Raw genomic sequence first — 27,886 nt, 5'->3', positions numbered from 1 at the left:
GGTGCAGGTGGAGGGAAGGTCCCTCCTGCTTATCAGCACATCCCCGGGCACTGGGGCCACCCATGGATCCCCAAGACCCTGCCAGCCCCAGCACAGCCCAGACACCAAATCCTGGCTCCCGAGGGACACCAAAACCAGCAGCACGGCCTTGGGGGAACAGCATCCTGCGGCCGGTCCCCAGGCTGGGATCTCTCCACTGAGCTCCAGTAGCAGGAAAAAATACAGCGAGAAGAAAAGTAAATGTGTTCAGCCCGGGCTCCCAGGGAGAAAACGTGCAGCAAATGAAGATGTGCAGCGCCAGAGCATTTATCACTCATCAGCTCCAAGATGGGCCCTTTGGAGATGAAAGCCCTTTTTCTTTTACGAAGGATTTATCAAGTTTTGTTTAAAAATCATCAAGGAAGATTCCCCGTTTGGATAAGCCTCTGGCTTGTGCTGAATTAATGCCCCAAGCCAGGGACTCGTGGCTGCCTGGGAGCAAGATAATAAGCAACAGCAAACGGAGCACTAAGGCACGGTGCAGCACAGAGAACTGCTCTCCCCGACCGGGGCAGCTGCCTTGCCGGGGCCACATGTGCTGGAGATACTGGGAAGATGCCTGGCAGGGAAGCACGTAGCCCTGGCAGCCCCTTGGCACGGGACAGGTACGATGCTGGATGCTGCAGTGAGTGCTCAGGTGCAGGCAAAGCCCAGGGACCGCTGGAGCAATGGAGACTTCTCAAGTCCTTGTAACTTTTGGACAGTGGGTAGGTTTTATTTTTTTGTTTCCAAAGGAGAGAAAATGTGATGAAACCCCCTGCCTGTGCCACAGGGGCTCTGCAGCAGCTTCCAAGCCAAGCACTTGCCACCAACACAAGGCAACGTGCGGCCAGTGTTCCCCAAAACCTCCCCGGGAACGGCAGGGCTGCCGGCAGAGCTCAGCCCCAGCCAAGACAGAGCCTGGCAAGGCGATAAATAACCACAAACCAGCTCCCGCAGCGGGGAAACCCCAGCGAGGGGCTCGTGCTGGTGCAGCAAAGGGGATGCGCTGCACAGGGACGCTGCTCCTGGTCCCCACGGAGCATGAGAAGATCCTGGGGCATCTCTGGGAATTCCAGTTGCTCCTCCACGAATGGTGCCCCACGCCGGGGTACCGGTGATGCTCCACGACCCTGCATCTCTTCCCAAAGCCAGCGGGGAACGTGGGCTCGCCCCAGGGAGAAGCTGGCAGGGTCCTGGCTCTGCCCCGGGGTCCTTGGCCTGGTGGCAGCCAGACCCTCCGCTCCCGGGGCCGCGGCCGTTGCCCCGGCGAGCCCAGGACGGGCCTCCCCGCTGACAGCTCAATTATCAGCATTCAGCTCCTGTTTGCCCGTGGATCCTGTAATCAACGTCTGCATGTATATTCTGGCAAAATTAATCATAATTGCTGAAAGCAAGACACATTGCACTTGTAACTTTGGTCCGTTAATTAGGATTCTGTAATTGGATACAGCACTCCCTGTAAATCCAATTACCTGGGATTAGAGCGGCGGCAGCAGTGCCTGGGCACCAGGAGCGGCACCGTGGGCCGGGGGTGGCCATGCCAGGCTCCTTCCCAGCCCTAAAACTTTGTCCCAGCCCCTCAGTGCCTCTCTGCAGACTGCTCGTTACCGCAGCCGTGCACCCCCAAACCTCCCCCAAACCCTCCTCCCCACCCCTCGGCCCCAGCCCGGCTGGCAGGGCAGCTGCACACCCGCTTTCCCTCGGTGCATAAAGATTAAATTATAAAAAAGGGAAAAGATTTTTTAACTACACTGTACAATCACCTCTTTTAATATCCAAAGATAAAAACTGTAATTGTTTCAAGTGAGAGCTAGGTAATTTAGGCTCTGTTTTATGGTGTTTTGGACTATAAAGTCCCCATGCTGAAATCTCCTGGCAGGCTGGTACAAAAGGCTAGGTTTGTTAGGGGTTATTTTTATTATTTTATTTAAAGTTGCTTGGAAAATATGAACCAATTACCCTTTAATTCAAGGTGTCTCCAGGGCTTACTCTGCTCCCAGCTCTCAGAATACCTGAGCATCATTTGAAGCACAGAGAAAGCAGATACAGGGACGGAAGAGGCTGCCCACCGCCTGAAGCTGATGCCCCGCTGTGCTCCCCCAACACCCCCATTTATTTAGGGCTTTTTCACACTGTGGCTGAGCCTCCCATGGAGCAGAGCCGCTGCCGGCAGGTCCCAGCCCCAGGGAAGGATTTGCAGTCACTAGACTCAAAAATGAGCTTCAGCCCTGGAGGAAGCCACAGGCGAGGAGCGGATGGGCAAAGGGATGGTGCAGCCAGGGCTGCCCCAGGAAGAGGGCACGCCTCTTCATGTGTGTACACATGCTGTGCATGCCTGTACATGTGTGTACACATACTGTGCATGCCTGTACACACACTGTGCATGCCTGTACACACACTGTGCACATGCTGTGCATGCCTGTGCATGCCTGTACACATGCTGTGCATGCCTGTACATGTGTGTACACATACTGTGCATGCCTGTACACACACTGTGCATGCCTGTACACACACTGTGCATGCCTGTACACATGTGTGCACACGCTGTGCATGCCTGTACATGTGTGTACACATACTGTGCATGCCTGTACACACACTGTGCATGCCTGTACACACACTGTGAATGCCTGTACACGTGTGTGCACACGCTGTGCATGCCTGTACACGTGTGTGCACACGCTGTGCATGCCTGTACACGTGTGTGCACACGCTGTGCATGCCTGTACATGTGTGTACACACGCTGTGCATGCCTGTACATGTGCAAGAGCCCGTGTGTGCCTCTCCCCTTGCCCCAACAGCCTGGTGCGGGGGAAGAGCTGCAGCCGGTGCTGTGATTAACAAACAGGCGCTTCCCAGGAGGTGATGGATTTGTATCACTGCGAAAGACAAACTCACTCACTGGCACGCCCTGAGCCCCGCAAGCTTTCTTAACAACATCTTCTCCCCTGTCAGGCTCTAAGTGTCAGCCCTAATCTTGACTGACAGCGGCCGTTTAACACGCGGATTTGTGGCACTTGTGGAAGGCGCCTCCATTCATCTGCCTGTTAATAAGCTCCATCTTCGCCTCAGACCCGGCCCTGCCTCATTAAACTCCCTGTCACACCAGGATGCCGTTTGGTGAATCCCATTTCCAGGCGAGCTCTTTGATCCTTCCCGCACGGACAGTGCTGTCCCACACCTCTGTCACAAATGCCACCTCCATCCCCCAGCCTGGCCAGGAGCCCCACGGGTGACAGGGATGGTGACAGCCACCCACACCTCATGGCAGAGTGTATTTTCCTCCCCGGGAAGGACAGGACCTCCCACCTGCCCAGCCGCTCTCCGAGGCGGGGAATGGTTTCTCCACTCAGCTGTCACTGCCTGCACATATCTGATGTCCTTGTCCTCGCACTTCGCCGCGGGTCCCCGGAGGCCTGGAGGATAAAAGACCATCAAGCAGGAGGAAAAAGCTGTGCTGGGTCCTCTCCTGGGTGGCAGAGCACTGGGAGCAGGGCAGGGGGGGTGGGCTGGAGGCGAAGACCCCAAGCCCCATCCTGGCCATCCCTGTCCCTGCGGCCAGAGCTGGGGACGCTGCTGCCCACACTGCTGGAAAAGGGGAAAAAAGAAGGAAAGAAAAGGGGAGGGCAGCGAGGGAGAATGTTGGAGGTACCAGTGGCAACCCCAGTGTCACCTGCCAGCAAAAGCCACTTGGCCCTTTGCTGAGGGCTCCCTGGGGATGCAACAGGCTCTTCCTCGTGGCACAGGGCTGCAAACCCCACCTTGGGACCCGGACACACACACAGCCCCTGCACACGTGCACAGACGTAGCACACGTGTGGTGTCAGAGGCCGGCAGGCGTGCAGCCCCCCCACACACACACACACATCCCGCCGTGCCTGCGCCTCTCCTTGAGCAGAGAGGGGATGGATCAGACCCCCAAGGGGAGAGCAGAGGGAAGCTCCAACCCTGTTTTTTCTGCAGACGCGCTCCTGAAGTGCTTCGGTCTCCAAGCTGAATTATTCACCTGCCACAAACCCCCTGCGCACCACTTCCAACGCTGGGCTTTGGAAACGCGAAACCCAGCACGTCTTGGGGTGCTCGCCCCGAGTCCCACACAGCACCCAAACTCCATTGCACCCCAGGGTGCTGGCTCTGCACCCCAGGTGGGTGCAAGCCTGCACGGCCCCCTTGCAGCTGCATGCAGTGGGCACTGCCAAGCCTGCTGCTGCCCTCTGCTGCCGGGGAAATCCTGCTCCCAGGAGAAGGTCCAGGTCCTCTGCCCGGACTTCATGGCCTCAGCCTGCTCGTCATGGCCCTGCTCAAGTGGGAGAGCCCTGGGCTAGCTCCCTGCCTGGCAACTGGCCCTGCATCCCGGGGCAGGGACGCTCCACACCCCGGGGCAGGGATGCTCCACACCCCGGGGTAGGGATGCTCCACACCCCGGGGCAGGGATGCTCAGCACAAGCCCCTGAAGCACTCCCAGAGCCCTGGGACTGGCTGCAAACATGAGCAGGAGGGTTGGTGCTGGGGGACTCCCTCTCCCAGTACACGCAGAAGAGCTGGTGCGGAGCACAGTGACCAGATCTAAGGGGTGAGCCTGGGCTTGGGGCACCACGAGCAAGGCGATAAAACACTTTGGGGAAGGGAAACCTCCCTCTGCTGACACCCACGGGGATGGGGGATGAGCATCCCCGGACAGACACGATCGGGGCTGTGTCTGCACAGCCACGCAACGGGCGGAGGACACTGGCCACTGAACCACACTGCTGCTCCCAACCCCACGCTGCGACCCGGCGCTGATCCCCTGCAAGCCTTCACCGTGCCGCCGGCCCTATTAACATAATTAATTATACCAGGGACTTGTGGATTATCTAATTATAAATGTGCCTAGTTTTGATTTTCCTTTTAATTAATTTGTATTATTTACACGCAGCAACAGCTGCCCGGGCAGAAGTCAGGGTAAATGTCTCCTCGCTGCTTGGCAAAAAGCAGGTCCCAAAAGGAAAGAAGGGGTGGTTGGGGCTGACACCTTGGCGACAGCACCCTGCAGCCCAGGGCAGGGTGGGGAGACAAGGTGGGGTCCCACGAGGCTGTGGGAAGGGGGAGATAAGCCCAGCTGCTTTGGGGGTCAATTAGTTTTAAGCTGGTGACTCGTCCTGCAGCGGGACACGGAGCAGCCACCCAGGGAGAGCAGCTCCCACCTCAAAGTGTCACCATCCCCTAGGGACTTGCCCTGCCCTGGGGACCCCAAAGGCCGTGCCCCTGCCAGAGGGTCCCCAAAGGGAGGTGTCGGTCCTGTGGGGACCCCAAAGGGAGCCCGGCTGTCAGACCTCACTAGAGGGCAGCAAAATGCTGCCGTTCCCAGGGCTGGTGACACGGGGCCAACTGGTCCCAGGTGCTGGTAGCCACATCCTCCATGGGGGCCCCCAGCACTCACCCCCCGCCCCCCAGGACTTGGAGGCAGCTCTGCCCGTCACTCCTGGCCTCTGCTGAATTGGGAACTGTAAACTCCTGGCTTTGCCTCCCCGCCAGCCATGGGGGATGCTCAGGAGAGGGGCCAGCTCCCGGGCAGGCACACAGACCCCAGCACATTTGCGTGGTTGGGTGACGCTAAAGGTGACAGTGTCCCAGCAGCATGCGGACAGCCAGCTGGTACTGCTGGGGAAACGGGCCAAAGATGGGCTCAGGACACTGGGGACCAGACCCCAGCTCTGCCAGAGACCTGCCAAACCCGCCCTGAGGCTCCAGGTTTCCCTCCAAATACCTGATTTCATGCTCAAAAAAGCAGGACCCGCAGCCAAACGAGACAGCACTGGGTGCTGCTCCCCTTGGCTCCCGGGGAAAACTCACCCGTGCTGCAAAGCCCTCTGCCAGCAATACCACGCACGCAAGCGGGACCGAGCACCGGTCCCCACGGGCCGGTGGGCTGTGGGTGCGAGGACAGCGGGTGCTTAGAGCAGCCCGGCCACGGGGGTCACTGCTGCAGCCCCCAAAAAGGCGAGAGGAGGAGGAGGAGACCAGGATCGACACGCCAAGGACTGCGGCCGAGCAGCACTGAACGCCCGGCCAGAGTATTTCCAGCACCGGCAGGCTGCCTGCTGTGTTTACTACGAGAGGACAGGGAGCCTCGTGCCATCTGGATCCTGTACAAGGAAATGAGATAAATTCAGAGGCGCAGAATTTCCCCAACGCGTTCAAAGGCAGCTGGGCGCCCGCGGGAAGGAGATGAAGCCCTGCCACTGCCGGAGCGGGATCCACCTCTCACCTCCCCGCTCCCCCCACGCAGCCCGGCTCTAAATTCAACAGTTACAGCAGCAAACCTCCAAGGCGATTCCAGGAAACACCTTGTCCAGACACAAATTCACCTCCTCTGCAGGAGCAATAATAGGCTGCCAGATGCATCATGCTCCAGGGAGCGATAAAAGTCGCTTTGGAGGGTGGGACAGGGCTTTCTTAGGGGGGGTGCTGGTGCAGACAGCACCCCATTAGACAGGGAAAAAAAGGGCAGAAGCACCCAGGTGGGTCTGTCCCATGCATGCATGCAGACAGGCGATGCAGCTTTGCTGCTCCTGCAACACGCAGGGTCTGTGGCAGAGGAGCTGGAGGTGACAGTGCTTGGTCTGGGACGACAGCAGGGAGAGGCCAGCCCAGCACCAGCAGTGAAAGCCACACGTTTGGGGCTCAAACACCAGTTAGAAACAGGGAACGAAGTCCTGGGGAGCCTGAGCATCCCGCCCTGCGATCCCTCAGCCCTGGCACAGCTTTTGGGTGGCCGCCCGGATCACCCAAGCACCTTGTGCTACGGGAGAGCAAAGGGAGCGATTGGGAAACTGCGCAGAGCCGGGGAGAGGAAGGGAATTTCCCACAGGCAGTTCATTAAGGTGCCAAGTGCCTGAGCCCCACGATGCGATGCGTGTCCTGCCCCACGTGGGTGGGCACCGTCACCCCACGCCCTCCCGCTCCCCCCTCGGCTCCACTCCTCGGCTCTCCTGGCAGCAGGGATGCCCCAAAACAGGGCAGGGATGCTCCAGAATGTGCACAGCTCACAGCATTTGACAGGCAGAGCAGCAGAACGGGAGTTTTGGTTTGGTTTTGTTTTTTGTTTTTTGGTTTTTTTTTTCCAAAACCAGCTATTTTGAAGACTTCACAACCGTGCAAGACTCGCCGCACGCAGCCAGCCATCCCGCTCGCGTGGGTCAAGGCACAGCCCTGCAAACCCCACGAGGATTCAACCCCGGGGTTTCCTCGTGGCGGCTATCAGGTAAAGCCCCCCGGGGCTCATGCTGACCTTTCCCAGAGCCCTTGAGAGTCTGGCAGGTATTTCTGAGAAACACCAGCACTGCCAATGCTGGGCAGCAGTGCCAGGCGTTGGGAAGATCTGTTTTTTTTTTTTTTTTTTTTCCACCCACACCAAGATTTTAACAGAAAAACAGCCCTCAGGTGGGAGAACCACCAGGAAAGTGCTTTGCGCTCAGAAAGAGTTAAAACCGTCAGGGCCGTATCGCATTGCGCAAGTCAGCAAATCCACCTCTATCTGGTGTCTCTGCACTAAAACCATCATCAAAAAAACCTCTATTAAAAGCCCAAAACTTCAACCTGCGCCCATGCCAGGTGTAATTAAAATTTAAATCCCTTCCTCTCAGCGGTCTGGTGTTTCCAAATGGGCACATAAGGTGCCTTTGCAGCAAGGCCACAGACTCCACCTAGTTAATTTTCCTGCCCTCCTGGGGAAACAGTCAATAGTTATTTTTTAGCTGCTGCAAAAAGCTGAGTGACCAGAAAGCATCCTGTTCCCCACACCACCTCGCGATCGGTGCCTGGCCGCCCACCCACGATGGGCTCCGAGCCCCGCACCTTATTGCTGCTGCCTCCAGCTCGTGCCAAGCCCCTCACAGGCCAACACCGACCCCGGGTCTGAGCCTTTATCGCCCGTGAGCCCGGCAAAGGCACGGGCTCAGTGGCCCAACGATCCAGCCCGGCTCACCAGGAGGAGGTAAAAACACATCAGTCCTCTTTGCTCTCTTGGCATTTGCTTCCTGTAAAGGGCATTTGCATGAACAAGTGGGGACGACCCGTCCACATCCTATTAAACGGACGCGTGGCACTAGCCTGTGTTCTCTGACCAGGATAGTGTTTTTTGGCTGCCATCCCCCTCATTTGCTGAATTCATGCCTTTCACCTGGGGACAGCCGCGTTCCCCAGGGCCACCAGCAAAGCCTACGAACTGGCCGAGGAGCTCGGCCACGCGGTCAGCATCGCCCCGGTACCAGAGGGGAACAGCTTGTACAGCGTGGTCCTGCCACCCGAGCTGCGCGGCGCCCACGGGAGGGGATGCTGTGGCCCCACGTCCCCCCCCCACCCGCGCTGGGCACCCTGTGCCCAAAGCTGCAGCCACAGCTTCGAGCACTGCTGCTGTTTTCAGGGTTTCTCCTGTTGTATCGGAAGAGCCCATCGCTCCGGCTCGGGAATATTGTTTTCCTTCGGGTGACACACCAGCGCTTAATTGTATAAATCACTCTAAATGAGGAAATGTAGCTAATTCTGCACGCAAACATGTCACTGTAGCTCAGCTGTGACTTGAGGCTGACCACAGCTAAAAATAAGGCACGACTGCTGTGGATGAGCAGCAATCTTCAGTCATCGTGGGCTGTGGCAGGAATCACTGGCTGCTTGGAAAGACCAAAAACAAAGTACGAGCCCTTTCCAACAACTCGGGCGGCATCACCCTTCCTTTTCCCAGCTGATGCTAAAAGCCCTTCACTGCCCCAGACAGAATCACAACAGTAAATTGATTTTTTTCACCAGAGCTTGGGAGCAGGGGGGGGCAGGATTAGTCACTGATGGACCAACTGGAGATGGTTTTTCCAACAGATGCCTCAGACTCGCGGCAGCACCTCTCCAGGCTCTGAAGCCACCTGAATCCTCAGCCATGCATTAGCCACTGGTCACAGCCCTGGGTACAACGGGGAGCACCAGCCGCCCCCCCTGCTCCTGTCACTGCCCCTTCTCCAGCAGCTCCTCAGCACAGAAAGCAAGAGCCTTTGAAGGGAAACCTCAGCTCCTGCTGGCTCCGCGCTCTCCAAATAACCCCAGGCGGCCTTGGGGAGGATACAGCCTCTTGACTGCATCTGTGGGGCAAAGCCTGCTTTAGAAAACCTTTTTGAAACCGGCTTTTAAAGCCAAAGGAGCAAAACCACACAAGATTATCGTTATTATTTATTTGATAACCTTCAGATTTAACTCAAGGCCTATGCATGCAACGTGATACCGAGCCTGTTATTGCTATTAATCTCTATTATTTACTTCTAACATTTATAAAGTGGCCTTCCTACGGGCCGGGGCGCATGCTTCACATTTCTCTAGACCAGAAGCAAACACTGGAAAGTGAAATGCTCTTAACCCAAGCTGCCAGAAGACTTTTTCCAGCCCCTCTAAGCAAGTCACACGAGGGAAATACCTCACACGTGGGAAAACACACACGGGAAATCCTCTCCCCTAGCTCCTTGAGCTGAACCCCACCTCCCCTCCACCTCGGGAGCAGAGGTTGGCTTCGGTCTGTATCCCCCCACCTCATTAATATCAAATATCCGAGCAGCCCCGTCCCACCCCAGCGAGCTGCCAGCCCCGGGCTCTCTGCAGGCAGCGCTCGGATGTTGCTGCCGAGCGACCCGGGGTGCGGTGCGACCCCCCGAGCCCCACTCCCAGCCCGCTGGGGACATTCCCAGCCCTTCCCTCGCCGGGGCAGGGACACGCTGGACGGGCCCATCCAGCTCTGGGAAAGGACGTTCCGCAGCGGTGAGACCGTCCCCGAGGACACAATGAGCGGTTTGGGCTGTACTGGCTTTCCTGACCCTCGAGGTGCCACCTAACTGGGATCCCCAGCAAGAGACCCCACTTTTGGCTCCCAGGGAGGGGTAACACGGCACAGACAGAGCAGGAGTTTTGCCTCATCCTCCAAGAAGAGACGGTCAGAGGCTCCAGGAGAGTTTAAGGTATAAAAACCTCCTCGTGGAACGAGCCGATTCCCTGGAGAAAACAGGATGAGTAGGTTTGTTGTGTTTCAGAACAGCTTGTTCCAAAGCAGCTCTCTCTGAGCACAGCAATCCCATCCAAAACAAGGGCTTCACTGCCTGCACATTTAAGAAAAGAGCCATCAGACGTGAGACTTTGCCCAGAAATTGCACCCAGCTCATGGAAAACAGCAGCACACTCCCCACAGTTCTCACCCACGAGCCACGTTACCTTCCGTGCACCACCCCTGGCAGAGCTTGTGCCCTTAATCCAACTTCTTTGGAGAATTGCTGCCGATGGACCGACATCAAAGCTTCCTCAGAAGATACCTCCCCCCCTCCTCTGCTCATCCTGACCACGTTACAAGAGACCAGCCCCGACGACCTCAGTCCCTCTTTCCAGTAACGAGGGGGACGCAGGAGCACCGAGCATCCTCTGAGCAGGAGCACAGGGCCAAGGTGCTCTTCAGATCTCCTACTGAAGGCACATTTGAGTCTCAGCAGCCAATTAAAAATTATTCTTTACCTTCCCCAAACCTCTCTCCCGTTTGTATTGATGGAGACAACAGAAGAAAATAATTTTCTGCCTGAAATGACTCTCAAAACACGAGGTGCAGACAACCATCACCACCACCACCCTCTCATTAGCAGCACAGAGGGACCTCGCTGTTGCATGAGGCGGCTATTTAATACGTGCTCTTGCTGAAAACAGAGGAGGACTCAAGACCATCACCTGGCTAACCAAGCTGTGTCATTATTTTAATTCCTGCCTATGCCAGCTTGCTTAACCATTTCATTCCTTGGCTCCAGCAGAACACTGTGCTGCACCTAACGAATGGGCCAACCCACAATTAACTCAAGTCTGTCTTTAAAATCAGCACAGCACTCCCAGGATAAAGACACCTCAGGAAAAAGGCACAGGGAGAAAAAAAAAAAAAAAAAAAAAAAAAAAAAAAAAGAAAAAAAAAACCTCATCGCTCTACTAAATTGTAAGGTTGTTAAAGTCAAATTCCACACGAAAGGGAACTTCATGTTGCATAACAGCATTTAGAGGCAGCTGCAGCCTGTGGCAAACACAAGGCAGACTTTTATCTGCCGTGGATACTCATCCTTTCATATCTTTCCAGGTCAGCATATCCACCACCCACAGCATCACTGCACGTGACTGCAGAGCCCCGTCCCCCCACGCCGCCGGCTGCCGGGCACGTCCCACGGCCAGGTACGTGAGCCCTGCCGGGGTGTATCTTGGCATCTTGGAGCACCACGTATGCTAATCACGCTCAAAAGAACAAAATGCAGAGAGGATGGATGCTCTGGGTCAGGAATAAAGGCTTCGTGTGACAACCCGGACTGCCACGAAGCCGTGATGGTCGCTGCCTCCATCCCGCCGCTCCACAGGCTGGAAAATTCCCCCCGACATCATTTAATCTGCCCGAGTAGCAGCACTGCTTTATCTTTTTAGGATTAAGGTCTAATCTATTTATAGCGAGCCAAGGCACTGCACTTCACGACAGGACTGCTGCTCATCTGCTACCTGGGGAATTACGGAGCTGTGATTATAAATAAAACAAAGGTCACCTACCCATCGGCCAGGGTGCAAGAGACTGGCTGCGGGAGCACTGCCAGCAAACCTGGCTCACCCCGGGCGCTGTCACCGATCCCCCGTGGGGAGTGCTTCCCCACGACCAGACAGCTCAAATAAATGAAACAACTCCCCTCTGCACTGTCTGCTACACCAGCCGGCATCCCAGGCAATGCAGACGCCCTCGCTGATGAAGGTCTGGGCAGCGGCGGCTCCTTTTCCCCTTGCCCAGTGCTCACGGGGAGCCCCGCTGAGCCAGGGCTGCAGAGCCAGACTCCAAATCAACATTTTACACTCATTTTCCCTGAAGACGACAGAGGACAAGGGCAGGGTGGGCTGCACTGAAACCACTCAGCTCACCGCATCTTTCTTGTCAGCAATAAATGGAGAGGCAGAGCTCGCTCTCAGAGCCTGGGCGAGACGTTAGCCCGCACAGAAATCCCCTTTTTGACTCGCACGCTGCTCTGGAGCTGCAGGAGCAAGAAGAAAAGCCCTCAGCTTGACCCCCCCCCAGCCCATGTGGTATGTAACGGTGCTCGGAGAGCCCGGCAGCCCCGACTTACTCGCCCGGCACAGAGCTGCTGCCGGCTGGAGGGGAATGCCAGAGCGGCAGAGGTTCAGCCGCAGTGCTAACGAGGCCCTGCTAATTCAGAGGGACGGGAGCAGCGGGCAGAGGTCACGGGCTGCCTGCAGACTCCTCCGGTGATTTGCCGCAGCCGTCGCAGCCTCCGAGCACAGGTCTTTGTCGGAGAGTCACTCTGCCGGGAGATGACTCGAGGCGAGACCGCGGGCTTTGCTCTGTGCGTCTCGGTTCACAAATCTCAGTCGTGACCTGAAACGACGGCTGCTGCTCAGAGACGTTTTCAGCAGCTCCGAAGAGGGCTGGGAATGAGCAGGAGACTGTTACAGATCCACCTTTCCCTGCCTACACCAGGCTAACCCACGATCTTGCAGGGGAAAGAGAAGGGCTGAAGAGCAGAAGGCTAAACTGCAGTGCTCTCCTGAGGTCCACCCCACACCGAAACCCACCGCTGCATAACCCTCTCACAGAGATCTTCGTAACCTAATTGCCCCCTTCTTCCCTGTGCAGGGTCATCCGAAGGAACTGAGGATCCTGACAGTTTGCAAAAAAAAAAAAAACCAACAAAAAAACAGAGCAGTTCTCACATCTCAGAGCTATTGCCTCACACGGCTGCATGCCCAAATACTGCTGCCTGATTAATAAACATTTCATGCTCTGAAAGTTCGTATTTCAACCAGAAGGATCATAGACTGGATTGCACTAGCAGCCAGTTCCCCAGACAGCGGGGAGTCCTACCAAGATAAGAAAACCTGGGCCACCGTGACTCTCTGAGCTAGCATTCCCCACCTTTACCATCGCATCCCCCCTGCAAGCAACCCCCTGCCCCAAGCCCAGCCTCGGTGGGGACAGACCACCTGGAACAGGGATCCTCCTACGTGGGGGGGGGGTCGCAGCCACATCACAGTTTGCCAGCGGGGATACCTGAGGTGCCCCCGAGTGCCACGTGCCCTGGAGCAGGACCAGTTGAACTCCGTCCCCAGGGCGGTATCACCGGTATCACTTCCACCATCGCTGGCTGCCGGTGGCGCCGTCCTGCAGAAACAGAAAGGGGAACTCCGCGGGGCATTTCCACCCGAGCAGCCTTCCACAGCCGACTGCAACGGGCAGCACGACCGGACACGGCGAGCACCAAAGGACAGCTGGGCTACCCAGACCCCTGTCCTCCACCTAAGGACGTTACCGACCTGTGTGCTGTGCCATCTGCCCCGCCACACGGGCTGCAAAGGGGTTTGAATCTCTCTTACAGAGGGATGGATCAGCACGGCCAGAACTAGCCACGGTTTTGCACCCAAATCCCCATTAAATCAAAATGCATTTTTCCACGGTCAACGCCCCGGGGAGTTCCCCTTTCAAGGTGACTTCTTAAGGTGTTGAGATTCAACATCTGCAGGATTTTCCCTTATAATAATAATAATCCTGCTGAGATTTACCTAATCTCTGAGTGAGTCATTTGCTTCCCTGTATCCCCTGTCCTAATTACCATAATGCTCCCCACCCTCTCGCTCAAGGTATCTCCCTGCGCGCCCACATTTTGCATCAGACCATTCCAGCCTGCTTTACCACTTCCTCAGGGCTGGAAACACTCTCTCCCTCCCATTAATACTTCCCAAATACCTGGCCGGTGCACAGCACCCTTGTTTCATACAGCGACATCCATTCCCTTGCCAGGCTGGTTCCAGCAGAACTGGGATCTCCCGGGCAGTTGTGCCGTGGGGCTCCCCGGCTGCTGGACTGTGGCAGCGTGGGGGGCAGCCCCTCTGCCCCACCGCTTACGTGGGGCATTGCCCTGTGCGGGTTCCAGATCACCCTCCATCTCATGCAGGAGCCAGCAGCTGGAAACCTTCTGATCTACATGGGACCTTGGGCAGACTCGGATGAACCATCGTGAGGCAAAGGGTTCGTTTACCCGCCCTCCAAATCCTTTCTCTGTTATTTCATCTTCCCCGTTGGAAAGCTACAGCCACGTCTTCCGCTGCGGATCACGTCGCTGCAAGGGACAACGTACCCAAAATGCTTCAAAATCAGCAAATCCCTCCCAGGGTAACTCATCCAGCGCCTCCCAGCCCTGCATCTGAGGTGACTTCTGAATCCTCCTGCTAGGGGCAACCCGCTCTGCCTCGGGCACCTTCTGCTACAGCAAAAATTGCCAGCAATTAACTTATCTTCAAGGCAGGAGATGAATGCTGAGCAGGGACCAAGCTTCAACCCACAATTCCCCTGTAACCAAACCCCACACAAAGCAACAGGCATTAACAACACTTGTTCACTCGACATGAACCAAATGTGGCCAAACTCCCAGAAGAAGCTGCTGAAGCCAAGAAATTAGCAACACTCCAAGAAGAAGCATATGTTTATATGCATAACAGTGAATCATCTTACAATAGTTAACTGTACACAGGAAAACAAAGGAGAAAAATAGTCTCATCCTTCCTGCTTCAGACAAATCTGTATCAGGCATCAGGCTGAAACATTACCAGTGGGGTTCTATCTAACGGAGGGTCACCACTTCTGGAGTTCTGGGTGTGAACAATTGGAGACCAGACACATGATGGACAATTCTTCCCATCCTACCACATTAAAGATGGTAAAACATAACACCACGGGTTAAAAATTAAGGACCACAGAGATCTACATTTTCAACCATACCTCCTCGCCAAGAGCACATCTTCCTCCCTGAGCGTGGGAAAAGGCAGGTCTTAAGCCTCACGCTGGGGCCAGCTAAAATGAAGTCTTGTTTATCGAAGGGGCTGCCAGGCAGCCTCTTCCCCATGTCCTCACTTCAACGGTGACTTTCCAACCTCATTCTTTCACTGGCAAAAACAGGTCACCATCTGCTCTCCCTCCTGACTCTGGCTAAATGACAGCGCCTGCCTCTGCAGGAGATAAAACAACTACTCTGCACAGCGCTTTCCCTGACACACGCTGGGGAGCACAAAGATTCACTCTCCAAACCAGATGACCAACAAGGACACCAGGCGCAGGGGTGATGGCTGTCACAGGGAGGCCTGCAGGCTATGAAATAATGACCAGGAAGGGCTGCCACAGGCATCAACATACCCCCAGGAGATCTACAATTTCCACCTGCAAGGAAAGAATATAACCTGCTCCACTTCCAGATTTTATTTTCCATCTTAAAAGTCCACAGCAGCCTACTCTTGCAGCCACTCTCTGCTCCTGCGTGGAGGACAGGAAGGTGACAGGCACAGACAAGCCTCCCCAGCTATGTGATCGCTAGCCTCCAGAGGAAAAAACAGAAGGTTTTAACATCCAGAAAGGTTGCAAAAAGAAGGGCCAGAAAAAAAGCTGCCTTCCCTCTCAGGGAGCCTCAAGGGCCTGGCTCAGTCCTGCTGCCCTCCTTGCCATACCGACATCGTCTCTGGGCAGGGCAGGCAGGTCCAGGCTGGCATCCTTCCATCTCCTACTGCTTCCCTGACAGCCCTTCCCTGGGAAGAAAGCTGTTCCTAAACCCTTTCCCTTCGCTCTCTCTCTTACCTAGTGACAATTTCTTTGTGCCACGGTCCCCATCAGTGATGCTGCTCTGCCAGCCAAGGGCAGCAGAATCGAGTGTTAGGGTCTCATTCACAGGAGGGACTTAAATCCACATCCCAGACAAGTGCCCAATGCTCTTGGCTACTGATGACTGCTCTTGTTCATGGGGATAAGATTTTAAAGTGCTGGCTTTGACCTCAAACCACCACTGCCTGCTCTTTCTGGGGGTGGAAAAAAAAAACAACCAACCAACCAAACAAAAAACCAAACGTGGGTCACACGCTGTGTGACTGATAAACCAAAGGACCCTCCTTCCTCCCTGGACAGAAAGGGAACAGAGATTATAACCTCACTGGTCTGCTCCCAGGTGTCTCACATCCCCTGCTCAATCCTGGGTGGTCTGTCAGCTGTGACCCCTGGGAGACAGCAGCCCGCACGCCGGAGGCAGCCGAGGGGTGCAGGGCACAAAGGCCTCTCCCTCTTCTGTTCGGATGGGACACGCACAGTGCCACCCGCCACGACGGCAAGAGCTGCTCTGCCATCGCCAGTCCTGCTGCAAATTTAGCTCCCCCCGCCCCCCCCAACCTAGTCCAAGCTGCGCTTTGCTGTTTTAAGCTGAAATCAAAATTCCCCAGACCTTGCCCTCCTTCCTCGGGCTAACCTGAACCTCTGCCGACTGGAGCAAGCCGCGGCAGGAGCGAACCCGTACAAATGCCCCACTGCTGCTACGCTCGCTCGTTGCCTTGATGAACCCACGGAACGCTGCAGCCCTCCTCACGGTGACACTTTGCATCCATCCCTGCATCCTGGCATGTCACGCCAGTTGCCATGGCAATGGACCGTTTGGAGGAAGGAAGGTTTATTATCAGTTTCTCTATTGAATAAAACCTTGGATGAAATTTTGTTTTCTCCCTGCTGATGCAAAATGTCACGGATTTGTTTCTGACCCTGCCAAAGCTCCCTCTGTATTTATAGATTATCCAGGCTAACTTTCAAAGCATATTTCCTACCATTGCCGAGGGATTCTCATGCACACACCCAGTCGGGGCAGCATCTGAATCCCCATTAACAACTCGCCTGAGCCCTGGGGTAAACCACAGAGAGCAGCATCCTGGAACAAAGCTCATCTGGACACTTCCCAAATGCTCAAGAAACATGCTAACTGTTGTTAATTAAATGGCAATCAGCTGCCTCCAAGTAAAAAAAAAAAACAAAAACAAAGACAAACCTAACACAAAACTTTCCTACAGACCAGGGGTCCCTGAGATGAATCCTGGGAGGTGGAGAGCACTTTCTGCTGAGCTCTTCCACGTGCTCCGCAATGGTACAGAGAGGCTGCAGAGCTCCAAGACATCCAGGACTGCGTGAATTAGGCCCTCAGGCTGAATATCAGAAATGCAGAGCAGCAGGTTTATGAGTCAGTTCTAGGAATGTGAGAAAACTGGGTAGGAAACGGCTAAACAAATTGCAGATTTTTTTTTTTTAAAAGCTCTCTGTGTTGCAGTGCCAAGGACCCTTCCTACGCAGGCCAATTCCCCTCTTTCCCCTCACATCAAAAGCTCTTCAAAATTTGTTCCTATCACGCTTTCAGGCTGACGCACTCTCCAGCGTGTTCTCTGAAGTACAACGATGCGAATCGAGAAATGCTCCAGTGGTTTTAACAGGTTTTTAAAAGTCATTTGGGAAGTGGGAACAGAGAAACCGAAGAGCTGCGGCACTGTGCTGTAACACGGGTGAGTTGGTCTCCTCTCTTCCAGGACAGGAGATTCCCAGAAATGTACATGAGCCTGAAAATCCCATTTCACTGCAGCCCAACGAGCCCTGCCTCGGCAAAGAGCCCTTCCTGGAAAAGCAGGGAGAGCGTCATAAAATCCTCAGGTTTCATCCCCACGGAGTTCTGCAAGCCGTTTGCAAAGCAGCCTGCTCGAGCACGTGGAGAAGCAGCCTGGCCCCCCCTCAGATGGGCTTTGGGGCGGGCGGCCCGCGCTTTCGGAAGGGCGGCTGTGTTTCTGCCCCAGGCCCACGGCAAGCCCAGGGTACGCGTGCTGGGGGTGGAGAGGGCTCACGGCCTGGCCCCGGCGATGCCAGGGCGACCACTGGCACACCCCCCCGTGCCTTCCCCCCGTGCCGGCAGCGAGGGGACGGGGAAGCGGCAGCTCGTTAAGCCACGGCACGTCACCCGCTCCGCTGAGCCCCGGCAGGGAGCAGGAGAGCCGTTCCGCCAGGACACGGGGAGACACGCCGCCGTCGCGCCAGCCGGCCCTGGCTGGCCATCCCCTTCCATCATCCCGTGGGATGAATCGGTCCCCGTCCCTCCCAGTGCCGCCGGGATAAATCCCGGGGCACCACACCACGTCAGCCTGCTCTTCACTCCTTGGCAAGGCGAAGGCAGGTGCTCTACCAGATGGCAACAACTTAGATGAACATGAAAGATGGATCCAGCATCAAAACCAAAGGAGTCTGAGCCCACAGGCCTCTCTGTTTGATATACACCACTTTGGACCATAACCAAGAAGGGAAGTTATTTATGGATATGCTCTTTTTGGCCAGGAACCCACCCACGCTGGGCTCTGCCACCCCTACATCCATCTCGCTTCTCTTAGTTAGCAAAGACATCCTGCTAAGGGACATCTAGACACCTTGGTGGTCTGGACCTGTCGTGCTCAGCCAGGTGACAAATATGTCCCGTCTCCCTCTGGGATTGCATTCAGATTGTGCGAGGCAGACAGCAGATGGGCAAGCCAGGCTGTAGCTGAACCGGGAATAGCATCTACATCGCTGGTAATCACAAAATATAGCTGCAGAATTCAGACAGGCTGGGATGTCACCCGGCGTACAGGAGATGGATTATATTTCTAATTTCACTCTGGGTCTAAGGGCAACAACGGCAGCCAAGTTAAAATACCTTTTGATCCACAACACGCCTCCTGTGGCTCGTAAGGGGAGGTTTACAAAGATCAAGCCGCGGAGGAGTCAGCACCCCGGTGAAACGAGAAGGCAGCCTCCGAAACCTCTCCTCTAGCAGCAACGACGTTCGGCTCTGGGGTCATGCTGGGACGATCTCACCAACGCAGGAACGAGCTGATGCCATTTGAACAGCAAAAGTTTCCATTTTGCAAGCTTCTGCAAGGAGCAGTCTGCAACTGAGGGTCCCACTGCCTCGACTGCTGGGAATTACCGTCGCTTCACCTCTCCCCGGCACTCTCGCTCCCATACGAGGTTACGGAAGAGCCCTGGCACACGCAGCCTGCCACCGGCAGAGCATCTCACCCCGGCACACCCCGGGTCCCCATGTGCAACAGGTTCATGGCCTCGGTGCAGCATGGCGAGCGACGGGATGGGGAGATGCCTGGCTGTGCAGCCCCATGGCTGCAGAGGGCGAGGAGCCAGAGGGCTGCACATACCGGAGATATTATAGTGCGGATTCAGAAGGTCACTGTCCTCAGCATCACTAAGTGTTTGCCCTTGAAACACCCTTGTCAAGGGAACAAGAATCACGTCTCGCCTGAATTCTGCCAAGGCATCCATCTAAAATCCATTCTTTGTCTTGCAGCAAATGCAAAACATGCATTAAACCAACACTGTTGGTGTTTTACGACCCTTTTCTCACTAGAGAGGCAGTGCTGGACTCCAGGTGAGCGGGAGACATTCTCCCAGCCTTTAGATCCCAGAGCCACTCTCATCTGTTTTCTGCTTCAGCTACACAGCAAACATGAGGGAGACTCGAGTTTATAACGCGAGTTTTATGAAGCATGGAGATATGACATAACGATGGCAACGCGGGGATGGGACGGGATTCAGAAGGCAGCGTTGCAGAGCTCCGTGCAGGCGCATGCCCTGCCAGTCTCCAGCCGGGAAATCGCTTTACGAGGCTGCAAATATATTTCTTCCACTTCTCATGGGAGGTCCTGAGAAGGTACAGATTTAATGCTGCTTCATTTCTACCACGTATTGATCAGATATCAGTGTTCTGGAGCAGCGGAGAGATGTCATCAATTAGGAAGACACTCCCTGCTGCATTAAGCCCTGCAGACAGCAGTCAGAAGCCCTCAACGGCTGACTCAAAGAGCAATTGCTTTCTGTATTATTGCATTTTCAATATGAGCCTGATCTTTAAGAGGTTACATTTATTTCCATCATCAAAAATTGCTAACCAGATGAATGACAGCCCCAGCAGCAAGGGCACCGTGGGGACATCTGCAAATAACCCCAGCAAAATGGGGCAGAGACCAGGGAGACCATTGGTTTGCTGTAAGGCCACGCTACACAGGAGGGAAGAGGCCCCTTCCCTAGGGAGCTGCCAGGCTCTTAAGTTACAAAGGACATGACAAACACAGCCAGATAATAATTCCTGAAGAGGTGTCAAGAGAAGAAGATGGATCGAAGGAAGCTCTCGCATCCTCTGCTGCACAACCGGCTACCGCCAAAGACCATTCTCCAAAGAACCCACTCCCATCCTACTCACACCGAATTTCAGACTGGGGGAGGCTGGTTCACACCGCAGTACTCAGGTGGTGGAAACGCAAGAGATTCGTGATCTGAGGCCTCCATCTGCCTGGACTGATGATTTCCCCTGTTGCCTGGGATTTTGCAGGCTTATTGCAAGGATTAAAACTGAAAAAGGAAAGACGGAAGTCTGGGGAAGGGAAGGGTGTGAAGAAGAGCAGGAGGGTGTAATTGGTGCATGCAGAGATGGTGCCTTTGTAGAAAGAAGTGTCCCGAGACACAGGTCAGGAATCCCAGACTTTGGAAAGTGCTAAAGGCAGTAATTCATGTCCTTTCAAAAACGGATAAAGGGACAGCTGTGGATCCCACATCCTGGCTCAGGCTGTCAGCAGAATGGCCGGACCCAGCTCCTGCGCTTTGCAGGAAACCAGAAAACCAAAGGTGAGGCCTCGGTGGGTGACAGGAGAAGGTGCAGACAGCCAGAGCTGCTGGAGAAAAGGCTGAGATATTCCTCCCTCCGTCTCACAGCTCGCTGTTACCACCTTGCTGCCAGCAGAGACCACAGCTCCACGGACTGCAAAGGTTGCGCGAATGCTCTTCGCCCAACAAAATGACCCAGGCCAGCACCAGTCCTGCCCGCAGCTCCCACACCTCGGGCGGAGCAGAGGCACTCACAGGGCTCAGCAGCTGGAAGAGACCCGGGCTGCCATCGCCTCCATCAGTCAGGGACATCGCAATCCCCCGCGGCACTGTGCGCTCACTGTCAGAACCCTCTCTCCGACCCGAATCGCTCCCACTTGGCGATTTTCAGTTTGGAAACCGGACCCAAGCGGGGGCCACGAAGGAGATCAAGGGAAGAGCAGCGAAGGGCACAACAGCTCACAGCCCGCCGTGGCATCTGGCCAGGACTTTGTGCTCGGCACCCGAGCGCCGGTGCTTCAGAGGAAAGAAACAAGTTCCCCGTTCACGTGGGCTGCTCCACGCGTTGCTTCCAAACGAACACGTTTCCCGAGCTCAAAGAGCTGAGCTGGAAGAGGCAGGAGGCAGCAGGGGAGCGTGCTCAAAGCAGGCAGGGATGAAATCTGCTGAAGTGCTTTCTGATGCCTTGATCTACCAAGGCAAGCAGCATGCACACAGGTCGCAGAGACAGTAAAACAAGTCTGCTTGTTGTTGTCTAGCTAAGAGGCATTTTCTTTCATGCTACAGCAACTGCTTCCTGTAATCAATTCACTGGTGAGGCCACGAGACAACAAAACATGTTTTTTCCCCTCCCCAAACAGGGAGGTGATTTCAATTGATCTGAAGGTGGAAATGACCTCCTGTTACCCCAGAGAGGCCAAGACCCTGGGAATTGCCAAGTACCCCTCAGAGCCTCTCCTGCTCAGGGCAGGCTTTTTCCAGCCCCCACGTTGCTGGACCAAGGAGGAATTGGCAGCAAGCACTGCTGCCAGAGGGAAAGCTGGCTCAGTAACTTGCTGAGCGAGCGGAGCCCTGGCTGGGTGCGAGGGAAAGTGCAAGCCGTGCTGCGGGATGCCCGTGCCGAAGCCCAGATCCATTTGTATGTCACAGGATCCTCTCCTCTGCCTGTTAACACAACAGGCAACGGGGTCCCCCCCTCAGAAGCCAAGGCTGGGATGAATGCTCAGCACTTGCTCTGCTCAGCAGAAATGCCGCTTCTGTTTGAGCTCCTGTAGCTGTGCCCTCCTGCTGAGGACGGGTTTTGCCACAGCGCTGGTTTCTTAAGGCTGCAGTGAGCAGAGTCTTACCAAGACTCATCACGCGGGAGGCGCAGGAGCATCACTTCAGGAGCATCCCCTCCAGAGGACGCAGCACTGCTCTGCAGACTGGAAACCCCAGGGGGTGCAAGGCAGCTGGGCAGCAGCCTGGTGTCAGGACACGGACAGCTGGTCATGTCACGATATGATACTGCAGCAGAGAGAGGTAGGTAGCAGTTCCTTGTTGTAAAAGCTCAACAAAAGTGCTTTTTAAATCCCTCCGGTTTTGAGCTGATCTGATTTCTTTAACCCTGTCACAATTCTCTGCCACACAGGACTGGTAATTTCTTCTTCAATTTCTCAGCAATCCCTCTAGAACAGGGCACAGCAGATTTCCCTAATTCACATTATCAGCACCATTTGCCTCACAAAAACAGAAGGACCACCTGAGATTAAAAGGAAAGCTGTTGCCCTTTGGGTTTTCCCCTCTCATAAGCTACACGATGTCTCTGCTTTTAGCCTCCTGCCTCAAAAGCCATGCAGAGTTTACATCCTCTGCCCAGCAAATGAACGGTACATGCAAAACCTCTCTTAAAGAGCAGAAAATCTATTCCCTTCCTAGGCTGTTAGGCGCCATGGATAATTGATACAGGACTCCATGAGATAAAGAAATAAACCATTCTTCCTTCTGGAGGCCCCTTCTGCCTCCGACTCTCAGAGCTGGGTAGCCTTTGACCTTGAGTTCTTGCATTAATGCCTGCACACAGTCAGAACAGGGATATCGCACACGCACTCAGCTCATCTCCTGGGGTTTTGCTTTCTTCTGCCCCTGAATAATGGCAGCTTTGTCCTCTAGTAAATGAAGGAGCAGCCAGTTTATTGCAGGCCCAGCTTGTTCTCAAAGATAAACCCAGTGAAAAATGTCACCTGCTGATTTGATCCGCCCCGCGTGCCACTTTAGCAGCTGCTCTATCCCAAACACCCATTATCATCAAACAGGTGGAATAATAGAAGTGTATACAGCATATATACATAAACATGAGAGCTGGAGGAAAGACGGCATTTCATCTCACAGCCCTGCAGGCCTGGCTTAGAGAGCTGCTTTGTTCAGGAGCGACAACAGCCCAGATTCACAACGAAGCTGAAGCTCCGTCAGTGCCCCGCTGGCACTGCAGCGCCCGCGGGCAGAATTCACAGCAGCCGGACACCAGGTCCCCTGCAGAGCACCCAGCCCAGGGCAGCACAGCAGGACCCTCAGCAGGGACAGGGGTGGGCAGGGAAGTGTTCGCTCCCGGAGGCAGTTAATGCATGTCTGCACTTGAGAGAAGCTGTGGGGACTCTGGCACCGTATATACATGGCTACGGGGCAGGGGAAGGCAGAAAATCGCAAGCGCTGTTTGCAAAACAGCTGCCCAGAGCTGCCTCCCATCCCAGTTATCACCAGCAGACTCAGCTCTGCGAGCACCAGAATTAATTTAAAGCCATTTCCAAGGAAAGGCAAACAGTTTAATTCTGCTGCCCTTTGGCAACCCTGCTTTGATTTCTTTCTGAGGTCCTGAAATAAATGGAAGGCTTGGATTCAGCTTAGCAGAACACAAACAGGAAAGCCATATGATAAATTACCTTTGCAGGCACGAAGGATTCACCTGGGACAGTGCTATTACCTAGTAACCAGGAAGCAACCGTGGGTTATCAGCATCACATCTAGCTTTTGCGAGCGCAGCTTTCACCTATGATGTGAGTGTGGGGGAGACACCAGCTCCCTCATTACTCCTGGGCAAAGCAGCTCCAGCAGCCTCACCCATGGGGCGATGTTAAAGGAGTCGTAGCAACAGCATCCCAAGACCTGGCAGCTACCCGCAGCCCTCCTGGGGTGTTTAAATTTACTGTCATTATTAAGGACAAAGACGCAAATGTCAAACGCAAGGCATCCCATAATGGATTTAACGCAGGTTGGAGAGGAGTTAACTGAAATGCAGAGCATTCGTCTTGCTTTAAGTAATTATCCTTGCAGGAAGAATACCAGTACCAAAAGCAAGTCTGCTGTAATTTCTGTCACCTTCCTCCTGACCCCTTCTCCTATTTAAAATTTCTGGCTAGCTTTACAGAAAGGAAACAAGACTGGCTCATTAACGAAGGTACAAAGAATAACTACGGCAGGTTGGGATGGAGTCCACACGGTAATCAAAACAAGGCTTTGTAGTTAGCACTGAATTCCTGCTGTCTCAATTACGTTTGTGGAGCCTACCCCGTGCTGCACGCAGCTCTGCTGTGGGGAGACTTTTCTTTGTGCCTTATTGGCTGCGCGCAGTGGTACTGTGAGAGCAGTTTCCTTGACAACATTTTTTTTTTTTTTTAATAGAATTTTTTTTTTTTCTTGCCCCACTCCATGGCTGCAAGATCAGGCCTGACTTTGAATCCCAGTTGCAAAGATACCACGAATACAAATTAGCGTTACACAAAAATGGACACCCCAAAAGCCTGTCCTAAGGCAAGCCCCCGTCCCACACAGCCTGCGGTACGACCAGTGGTGGAGGAGCTAAAGTAACAGTTGGGAAGACAGTGATTATCATCAAGTTGTGCATTATGCAGTTCTTCCTCCAGATTTTTTCCTCCCAGGCTGACAACATTTTGTTACTCTTCATCTTGTTTTTGGTGTCTAGGGAGGAGAGAAGGGAAGAAATCTATGGCTTACACCCACCTCACCACGAGCTATTCCAGCACGGGTCACGCAGCGGGTGCCCTGCGGTACAAGACACTCCAGCTGACTCCTCCAACACACCAGCCAGCCCCTCCATCCCCAGGGAGTCCATCAAATCTGCATTTTATCTCCCCTGCGCCTGATCTGATGGCAGGAAACCCACTGACTCACTTACTGCCCTCAAGCAACAGAAACAAAAAAGCCCGTCTCATTATTAGGAATAGTCAAAGATCTTCCAGCAAAACAGATGCTCCCCTCCCTGCCAAATGCTGAAATGATGGGATTGAAGCGTTCTGCAGGAACATATCGATCCCATCATAGTTCTCAAAAAAAAACAGGAGGCTCTGTCTGCACTCTGAGCACTTGAAGCTTGCCGGCAGCAGGGCTGAGCAGCAGTGAGGATTAGATGTCAACAAGCTGCTGCTATTTTAACATTTTCTCCCCAACCCCACCCAGTACCAATTTGATGGGTTCTGCTGCCCTTTTCTCTCGGAAAATTTCTTATTTCAGTCCTAAAGCCGTTTATATTCCATGCAAGAATGTCCTCTTCCTTCTTATTGTTGGAAACTGAAATTTGAAATTGAAATGGCAATAAATCACAAAGTAGCACAAGAGTCAGCCTGCATGCAGAATAATCTGCAGCAAAAGGTACCCCAAAGCACTAAGTCTAGTCAATTGGAATAACCAGCTCAGCAAGACCGTGCCACCCAGCAAGCTAATGATCCGACAGCCCTCTGGATAACAACAAGGACAATAAAAAACAGAAACAAAACAGTAGCACAGGAAGGTCACAAGCTCCACACGCACAGCCTTGCCAAAGACAACCCAAGGGCCTTCTGAATATTATTTCAGCCAGGGGTTCACGCTGTGCTCTTCATTCTCCGCAAAACACTGCAGATGTTAGTAGCCCCAGACTCCCTGCTTTGCTGGGAGCAGGGGGCCTTTCACAACATCCTATCCCCCAACCCGCTGCATGTGCATCCCCCCAGGGTGCTTGTCAGTGAGAGAATTGTTTCAGAGAAGGACTCCAGTCATCAGCATTCAGCCCCGCTGCCCAGGAAACTGCCTTCAGGAACCACACAGGACGTCCCACATCCCGGGGCCAGATTCGCTCCCTCCGCTGACTTCATGCACACAGCCCCAAAGGAGTCACGTTCTTACTCAGTGCTTTTGGTTTCCCCTTGCTGGACAGAGAAGTTGTGATTTCTTACCTGGTTCTTTTCCCCTCCCTGAGCTCTTCTAATCCATCCTCAGATTTGGATCAGGGATTTTCCTCGGGCGTTGGCTCCCGTTGTCCGTTTGTCTCCATCTACTGAGTCAAGCCCTGTAAGAAAGGGCACAGACATAGCCACCTCAAATTCTAGCTATCCTGCCAGCATCACTGCAGGCCCTGCCAAAAGAAAGCAGCTTCTCTAGCAGCGTTTCAATCTCACCCAGGGTTGTTCCAAGAGGCAAGCTCCTCGCCAGTCACACCACCACCCCTGCAAAGGGCTCGGGTGCTCAATTCCCCGGCACCAACCGCATCCCTGAAGCGAGGATCTGCTCAGTGGTCCACGGAGAAGATCCAAAGCCCAGGGAGTTCCTGTCCCGGGCAGTGCAAGTGCACCAACCAACAACTTTGCCAGACAGCCCATAACTTCATGAGATAACCTAGTTTTCTTTTTGATGTTGTCCCACCAGTCACTAGTAGCAGGATCTTAACTAAATATATGGCATGAAAGACAACAAAGACTTCACTTACGTGACTTCATTCGTTGACGATGGCTGTTTAAGATCTGATGAAACAAGCAGTCAGAACAAGGGACGGTCCTAAGATTTAGCTCTGTACCAAAGGTTTTGGGTTTTGCAAAAGTATTTAACACAGGACTATTAAGGCAATGATGTCTACATTACCCCCTGGACAGACTAAAATGAAAGGTGTTCCAGATACACCCGTGAAAAGCATTACCCGTTGTGTTCCTCTGGGACTTCATCAGACATAAATCCAGTTCTAGACAAGACTCCAAACATCTCCATTTTCATAAAAGAGTCAAGGGACTAATACCCCCAACTTTATACCTCTACAAACTCAGCCAAGCCAGCCTCCAGGACTCTGAGGTGAATACAGCAATCCATTTACCAGAACCCAGTAACCTCCCCCAGGGCTCAGCTGCAGGTAACTGCGTGTTCCAAGTGCCTCAGGCTGAGGATCCCTCCGTGTCAGGGAACGTCACAACCCCAGCCGAGGCTCTGGCCAGCTCGAACGCTGTTGTCCAGAGTGGTGACACTACACAAATCTAGAGAGACAAGTTTGATGGTAACCTTAACATTTTACTTCGAGATCCGTTTCCTGACAAAAACCTGTTCTTCCCCTCCCCAAGAAACATGCACTTCGAATGCTCTCTGGAAGGGATTTGCAAGCATTAATACTAAGTTAAATGATTGATAATTTTTTGGTTAAAAGAACATACAGTATTATAGAAGTGCCAACCACGATCCCTGTAGCTTCTTTCCCCATGCAGAGTTACTCCACTCTGTTTATCATTCTTAATTGCTCCAAAAGTAGCATTTTAAGTGATATAAATATACATGTGATTAAGTGTTATCTCCAGTCAAAGTATCAGTACCTGAAGCCACCTAGATGCTGGTGAAAAAAAATTAACGAGAAACAATACAGGAATATCTCAGCTCCAATTAAACGCATGATATTTTTTATACTGAGTAGCCTTTGATTAGCAAGACATTTCACTTTTGTGCATGGTAACCAAAAAGGCAGAAAATCTGAAAAACAAAGCAAGTGTTCGGTGTTTAAAAAAAAAAAAAAAAACAACCACAAACCAACAACAACAAAAAACCCCTATGCAAATACAAAGAGGAGATGGAACTTCACAGTTACTGCTGCCAGTCTCACAGTCAAAGTGCTTTATTATCTCATTGCCAACAGGGACTAAAAATTTGTTCTAGTACACTAGTGGGAAAAATCTGATAAATATTAGAAACACGATACCTATTTGCAAGTAACATATTTCTTTGATGGCATCAAAGCAAAGCTGATTGGATTGTTATCTGTGAATCCTGGCAAATAGCACCTTAGTATTATTTAAATAAATTATACAGATCAACGCAGTGGCATTCCACTACCAAGGAAGGGGAACTGACCGGGATCCAGGACTCTAGAAACTCACTTATTGTAACCCCAAAACAATAACCCCATTCAAGCTCTGCCAGGTGGCATGGTGTCTAGTCTTGTCCAGGGCACAACAGAAAGTTTTGCAACAGGTCTTTGACAGTTCTTGGGAAAGTTCAGAGATGTTGTTTGGTTTGGGGGGTTGTTTTGTTTCTTTAAAGGTAAGTTTACATGTTTTTAAACAGGTAATTTG

At 53.6% G+C, this 27,886-nt stretch overlaps 1 long non-coding RNA gene across 1 annotated transcript; it reads right to left on the bottom strand.

Annotated features, from left to right (window-relative positions):
* Positions 1-725: 725 nt before the first annotated feature.
* On the bottom strand, positions 726-13,464 carry LOC116964277. Its single transcript, XR_004408651.2, has 3 exons — positions 13,361-13,464; positions 3,329-3,435; positions 726-1,383 (listed from the first exon to the last, which is right to left on the bottom strand). It is a non-coding gene; the product is annotated as an uncharacterized LOC116964277 (long non-coding RNA).
* Between the last annotated feature and the right edge of the window lie 14,422 nt (positions 13,465-27,886).

The sequence above is a fragment of the Tyto alba genome, unplaced genomic scaffold, assembly GCF_018691265.1.
Source record: "Tyto alba isolate M040663 unplaced genomic scaffold, T.alba_DEE_v4.0 Super-Scaffold_20, whole genome shotgun sequence".
Taxonomy (NCBI): Eukaryota; Metazoa; Chordata; class Aves; order Strigiformes; family Tytonidae; genus Tyto; species Tyto alba.
Note: the sequence above shows the minus strand (reverse complement) of the source record. Positions and strands in the feature narration are given on the sequence as shown.